At 49.3% G+C, this 7,500-nt stretch overlaps 1 pseudogene; it reads right to left on the reverse strand.

Moving 5' to 3' along the window:
• Window positions 1-4,755: 4,755 nt before the first annotated feature.
• On the reverse strand, window positions 4,756-5,587 carry LOC147702328 (28S ribosomal RNA; annotated as a pseudogene; the record flags this gene model as incomplete).
• Window positions 5,588-7,500: the final 1,913 nt, after the last annotated feature.

Raw genomic sequence — 7,500 nt, forward strand, 5'->3', positions numbered from 1 at the left:
CCGATGTGTCAGGCTCCACGCTGCAGGATCCGATTGTAGCACATAGGGCTCCACCTCCCGACCACACCAACACACTGATGAAAAAGCACAGTGTGTTCGAGGGATAGGGCGAGGGAAAAAATAGAACAAGGAGGGGACGGAAGGGGGCTGCAGGGAAGGGACAGCTGAAAGACAAGAAAAGGAAACACACAGGTTAACGTTATTCACTACTCAACCTACTCTCATTTCATTCTCGCTAAAAGGACAACCATGTTCACCTTTGTGAGTGAGGTATTCTCCTCCTTTCCCTTGTATTTAGTTCACGGGTATCAGTACATCTAAGTCCTAAAGAACACAAGAAAACAGGTTATACTCTGACAACAGAAAAGAACTCCACCTAGTATTTGTTGGAATCTTGGTAGAACATACCCCTCCTTGTATATATTGGTATCCTTATGCTGCTTCTATGACACACTGCATTCCCCAAGTGTAGATCAATAAGAAGTGTGAATCCGAAAAGTTCTTGTTATAAAGGCACACAGAAATATCTCCAAAGTAGAAACGGTAAGACGTAGCATACAACCACTGTCCTCCGCTCTCTTAATTTGTTTCCACAAGATTCCAATTCTATTTTCCTCTCCAAATACGGCAAGGTGTAGGGCCCCACTACCTTCCGCTTTGACACTGAAAAGAACAGGACACTAGTGACCTTCTTCTGAACGGTAGCGTGTAGGAATGACCTCCCACTACGCTCCGCTCTACCGCTGTCCTTAATCCAGGTAAAACTGCACAGCCGTGCCAGTTCAATAAAACCAAAGGCTCTGTCCCACACAAAAAAAGAATCTATAACCTTATAATGCAATTCACAAGACACGCATTAAACCCCACGCGCTGTCTTTGACTATTGGGAAATGTTAGTAACACAACTCTGCTTCTACTCACTGTCTCCGTTTCCTCTCCGGTAGAGTTTGTCAGCTCAGAGTTCTCTGTAAATAATCCTCTCTATGAATGCGTCTTTGCTCCGCTCTCTCTGCTTGTAACAATGACTCCAGCCACTTCTTAACTGCAGTTCCTTAAAGTAACAAAGTATCGAGCTCCGCTCTCTCTGTTTGTAACAGTGACGCCAGCTGCTTCTTAACTGCAGTTCATTAAAGTAACAAAGTATCGAGCTCCGCTCTCTCTGTTTGTAACAGTGACGCCAGCTGCTTCTTAACTGCAGTTCATTAAAGTAACAATGTAGCTCTCTCTCTCTCGCCTCAGTATTTCAGCCTAGAAGCAGCTCTGTAATATATCAGGAACAAGAACATGAAGTGCAGCTCAAACCAACGGACTCCGATTCTCCATGAACACAACAGTACAAAATCACGAGCAATGTCAGGTGGTCCCTCCCCTCCTTTTATAGCGCCACTCCCACTACCAGGACTTCTGGGAGATGTAGTTTAACAGTTTAGGTAGGCGCCTTGCTAGTTCCTGACAGTATGTCCCCGTCCCTAGCGCCTCCTAGGACCATGCTTAGCAGGAAACCTTCGATGAAAAGTCTGCACCTCGGAACAAACCACCCCTGGCATATACTCCTCCTTGACCTTGTTCAAACACACCTGCACCCCCTTGTGAACCCTCTTCAGCATTAATACCTTTTCCTTAACAGATGGCTGAAAATGGAGATTAACAGGAATAACAACCGGCAATGTGATGGCGTCAATTCCGGAATTAGCTATGAAGGGTATCATTTCAGTGGAACTATGCCACGCCTTCTCACTGGACCTCTCCGCCCTCACCATGCAATTAACCTTCCCTGTAGGAATGATAGACTGTTTATCGTCCACTCCCTCCTTGATTGGCAGTGTCTGTCGGTTTAATGTGTCTATCTTCTGACTTCCCAACCCAGTGCAGCCGGTGACCACCTCTTTCTCTGCCAATGTGGCCACCCTAAACTGACATGCGGCTACCGCTAAAGATGAGGATGCATAAGACACCAGATGTTCCTGACAATACCCAGACAAAAAATGCACTGTTCGGGTTTTCCAGTCTATAGAAGGATTGTGGTACGTAAACCACGGCATCCCCAATATGATCTCGTATTGAGGAGCTTCTATGATGTTCAACGTTATCTTTTCCACATGTCTCCCTTCTGACACATCTATTGACAACACTACCTCAGCTGTTTTCTCAACTATTAGCCCTGATTTTATAGGCTGTCCATCTACTGCCAAAACCTCCTCTGGTATATCTCTAGGTACTCTGGGTATAGCTAAGCGAGACACTAACCCATTATCAATAAAATTACCTGTGGCTCCTGTGTCCAACATAACCCTAACTTGATGAATTTTCTGCTCACACTCTAAGGACATGTTAAGAACCAGGTGTGACTCGTTCACTCCTATCCCAGGTGAAGATAGGGAAGTGAGTCTCCAATCAGGTATCTCTTTCTCTCTGGATAACGGTGCTAACAAATTGTCTGTCTCCCTTCCTATAGTGGAAACAGCTACTCTTTTATTCTTGTTCCAACTAGAGGGGTTCTTGGGCTTAGAAGGGCATTCACGCACGTAATGTCCTTTTTTGCCACAGTACATACAAAGGCCTAATACTCTTCTGCTTTCTTTCTCATCATTGGACAGAGGGGGTCTAAGCGCTCCTATTTCCATAGGTTCTGACCCGTCCTCCGCTGTCTCTATAGCTCCAGGAGGAGTACTCACTACACGGTTGTGGCCCCTGTCCCAGTTTCTTCTATCTCCACTCCGCTCAGTCAGTCTACCATCCAGCCTTAAAACCAGATTCACCATGTCAACACACGTAGTGGGTTGGGGATCTATATGCGCCACCGCATCTTTTAATTCATCCCTTAATCCCTGATAAAACAGAGACATTCTTTTTCCCTCTGGCCATTCAGTTTCAGCCACTAATCGATTAAAAGTTGTTAAGTACGTTATTAAATCACTTCTACCCTGACGCAAAGTCAACAACTCTTTATCTGCACTGAAGTTTGTGGCCCTCCTGTCAAAAACCTTTTCGAATTCGTTCTTGAATGCGGTCCAATTAGACAAGATAGCATCGTCTCTCTTTATCAGAGGTACTGCCCAGTTAGCGGCATCCCCCACCAAATACGAAATAGCAAAGGCAACCCTTGAGTGATTTGTGGGGAAGGAAGCCGGTTTACAAGAGAAATGGAGCATCACCTGAGTCAAAAACACCTGTGTTTTACGCGGATCACCTGCATACCTTTCTGGGGTAGCCAACGGAATAGGGGGAGGAACTGTAACCTGTATTTGAGAGGGACTAGCAGAAAAGGGATTCTTGGATAACTGCTCTACTCTGTCTTTAAGTACAGCAGCCTCGGTCTTGGATGATGCCAACTCTTGTTGAACCAGGACCAAAGCCCGCATCACGTCCTCCAAGGTGGCCATATGTACAACAACCGGACCAGGCAGAATGCAATTCGTGGGCTCGTGATTCTGTCAGGCTCCACGCTGCAGGATCCGATTGTAGCACATAGGGCTCCACCTCCCGACCACACCAACACACTGATGAAAAAGCACAGTGTGTTCGAGGGATAGGGCGAGGGAAAAAATAGAACAAGGAGGGGACGGAAGGGGGCTGCAGGGAAGGGACAGCTGAAAGACAAGAAAAGGAAACACACAGGTTAACGTTATTCACTACTCAACCTACTCTCATTTCATTCTCGCTAAAAGGACAACCATGTTCACCTTTGTGAGTGAGGTATTCTCCTCCTTTCCCTTGTATTTAGTTCACGGGTATCAGTACATCTAAGTCCTAAAGAACACAAGAAAACAGGTTATACTCTGACAACAGAAAAGAACTCCACCTAGTATTTGTTGGAATCTTGGTAGAACATACCCCTCCTTGTATATATTGGTATCCTTATGCTGCTTCTATGACACACTGCATTCCCCAAGTGTAGATCAATAAGAAGTGTGAATCCGAAAAGTTCTTGTTATAAAGGCACACAGAAATATCTCCAAAGTAGAAACGGTAAGACGTAGCATACAACCACTGTCCTCCGCTCTCTTAATTTGTTTCCACAAGATTCCAATTCTATTTTCCTCTCCAAATACGGCAAGGTGTAGGGCCCCACTACCTTCCGCTTTGACACTGAAAAGAACAGGACACTAGTGACCTTCTTCTGAACGGTAGCGTGTAGGAATGACCTCCCACTACGCTCCGCTCTACCGCTGTCCTTAATCCAGGTAAAACTGCACAGCCGTGCCAGTTCAATAAAACCAAAGGCTCTGTCCCACACAAAAAAAGAATCTATAACCTTATAATGCAATTCACAAGACACGCATTAAACCCCACGCGCTGTCTTTGACTATTGGGAAATGTTAGTAACACAACTCTGCTTCTACTCACTGTCTCCGTTTCCTCTCCGGTAGAGTTTGTCAGCTCAGAGTTCTCTGTAAATAATCCTCTCTATGAATGCGTCTTTGCTCCGCTCTCTCTGCTTGTAACAATGACTCCAGCCACTTCTTAACTGCAGTTCCTTAAAGTAACAAAGTATCGAGCTCCGCTCTCTCTGTTTGTAACAGTGACGCCAGCTGCTTCTTAACTGCAGTTCATTAAAGTAACAAAGTATCGAGCTCCGCTCTCTCTGTTTGTAACAGTGACGCCAGCTGCTTCTTAACTGCAGTTCATTAAAGTAACAATGTAGCTCTCTCTCTCTCGCCTCAGTATTTCAGCCTAGAAGCAGCTCTGTAATATATCAGGAACAAGAACATGAAGTGCAGCTCAAACCAACGGACTCCGATTCTCCATGAACACAACAGTACAAAATCACGAGCAATGTCAGGTGGTCCCTCCCCTCCTTTTATAGCGCCACTCCCACTACCAGGACTTCTGGGAGATGTAGTTTAACAGTTTAGGTAGGCGCCTTGCTAGTTCCTGACACGATGCTCCAGCGCCATCCATTTTCAGGGCTAGTTGATTCGGCAGGTGAGTTGTTACACACTCCTTAGCGGATTCCGACTTCCATGGCCACCGTCCTCTTGTCTATATCAACCAACACCTTTTCTGGGGTCTGATGAGCGTCGGCATCGGGCGCCTTAACCCGGCGTTCGGTTCATCCCGCAGCGCCAGTTCTGCTTACCAAAAGTGGCCCACTAGGCACTCGCATTCCATGCCCGGCTCCACGCCAGCGAGCCGGGCTTCTTACCCATTTAAAGTTTGAGAATAGGTTGAGATCGTTTCGGCCCCAAGACCTCTAATCATTCGCTTTACCAGATAAAACTGGGGGCTCCGAGTGCCAGCTATCCTGAGGGAAACTTCGGAGGGAACCAGCTACTAGATGGTTCGATTAGTCTTTCGCCCCTATACCCAGGTCGGACGACCGATTTGCACGTCAGGACTGCTACGGACCTCCACCAGAGTTTCCTCTGGCTTCGCCCTGCCCAGGCATAGTTCACCATCTTTCGGGTCCTATCACGCACGCTCATGCTCCACCTCCCCGACAGAGCGGGCGAGACGGGCTGGTGGTGCGCCCGCCGCTGGAAGCGCGGCGGGATCCCACCTCAGCCGGCGCACGCCAGCCCTCACCTTCAATCCTACCTTACCTCACCTTCAATCCTACCTTACCTAGGCAAGGTTACGGAGAGGCATGTGAACACCTATCTCTCTCAACATCTTGAGGAGACGGACGGCCTGGACTATTCGCAATCAGGGTTCAGGCCAAACCACAGCACAGAATCAGCCCTTCAGACGGTGACCAATAACATCAAAATGGCACTGGATGAAGGCAGCTCAATGATTCTGGTGCTGTTGGACCTTTCCGCCGCTTTTGATACGGTGTCTCACACGGTGCTACTCAACCGCCTAGGCGAGGTGGGTATAGAGGGAGAGGCTCTGGCATGGATGAAGAGCTTTTTGACTGGTCGTTATCAAGAAGTTAGGCTGGGCTCCCATAAATCCACTCTTAGGGAGCTCAATAAGGGAGTGCCACAAGGCTCGTGCCTGAGTCCTACACTCTTCAATGTGTATGTGGCCCCCTTAGCCAACTTAGCAAGATCCTTCGGCTTTACCCCAGTGTCGTACGCCGACGACACCCAACTCCTCTTTCCCTTTAAAAACCTTACACATGCAATAAAAAGATCTTTTGCAGATGGCATGAGGGCCATTGCAGAGTGGATGTCATCTAACTGTCTGCAGTGTAATGTAGGGAAGACGGAGGTCATGTGTTTTGGGCAAGCGGCGACACACTGGGCATCCGACTGGTGGCCCTTAGAGCTGGGCCCTGTTCCCATCGCCAAGAGTACAGTCGGGAACTTGGGAGTGCTTTTTGATCAGCAACTCACTCTTAAAGGCCATGTTAACCAAGTTGCTGGAAACTGCTTCCGGGCTATTGGTATGTTAAGACGTGTCTTCCCCTACATACCGGACCATCACAGAAAGACGCTTGTACAGGCTCTTGTCATCAGCAGGGTTGATTACTGCAACGGTCTGCTCCTTGGAGCCAACGAGGAGCAACTCAGCAAACTGCAGGTAATCCAAAATACAGCTGCAAGGATTATCCTGAATGCTCCTCCGCGGACACCCTCATGTCCCCTGCTGATGAGACTCCACTGGCTTCCAGTGAGGAAACGAGTCCAGTTTAAAACGCTTTGTACTATCCACAAGAGCATGATAGGGGAGGGCCCAAAATACATGACCAAAATTTTCCAGCCCTACACCCCAGGGCGCCTTTTGCGCTCCAGTCATCAGCAGTTACTGCAAGTACCCAGAGTAAAAAAGACCAGACAAGGCGGCCGTGCACTAGCCCACGCCGGACCAATACTCTGGAATTCTTTGCCCCCGGAACTAAGATCTCTCCCTAGTCACCTGACTTTCAGGAAAACTTTAAAAACCTATCTGTACCCTAGAAAATAACGCCCTGTAGCTTTCCTCCTTCAGTCTGGACACACATTTTGAATCAGAACTCTCTCTGTTGCAGCAATAGCGCGGAGATGCCCCTTCGGGGGTCTAGTCTGGCGCTTTATAAGAATATAAAATAAATAAATAAATAAATAAATTGCGCCACAGGGTTTCGCTCGGCCCTCCGACTCGCGCACGTGTTAGACTCCTTGGTCCGTGTTTCAAGACGGGTCGGGTGGGTAACCGACATTGCCGCAGACCCCTGGCGCCCGGCGTGGGCCTCCCCGCCCGGTGGCGCGATGCGGTCGGGGCGCACTGAGAACAGTCCGCCCCAGTCAACAGTCGCGCCGGGAGCCGGGGGCCCCGAGGGGCGGCCGGGGACGAGTGCCCGGGGGAGGGCGCGGAGGCGGTCGAATCTCCCTCTGCCCCGCGGACACAGCGATGCTGCTGCCAGGGGGGCTGTAACACCCTCCGCCGGAGCGGAGGGCCACCTGCCACTCCGAAGCCTTCCCAGCCGACCCGGAGCCGGTCGCGGCGCACCGCCGCGGAGGAAATGCGCCCTGCGGGGGCAGGGTAGGGCCCGGGCCCCGGTCCCGCTGAGGGGATCCGGAACTCCCGGGCCACCGACCTTCCCGCCGTGTTGAATCCTCCGGGCAGACTGCA

Source organism: Lissotriton vulgaris, chromosome 7, assembly GCF_964263255.1.
Source record: "Lissotriton vulgaris chromosome 7, aLisVul1.2, whole genome shotgun sequence".
Lineage (NCBI taxonomy): Eukaryota > Metazoa > Chordata > Amphibia > Caudata > Salamandridae > Lissotriton > Lissotriton vulgaris.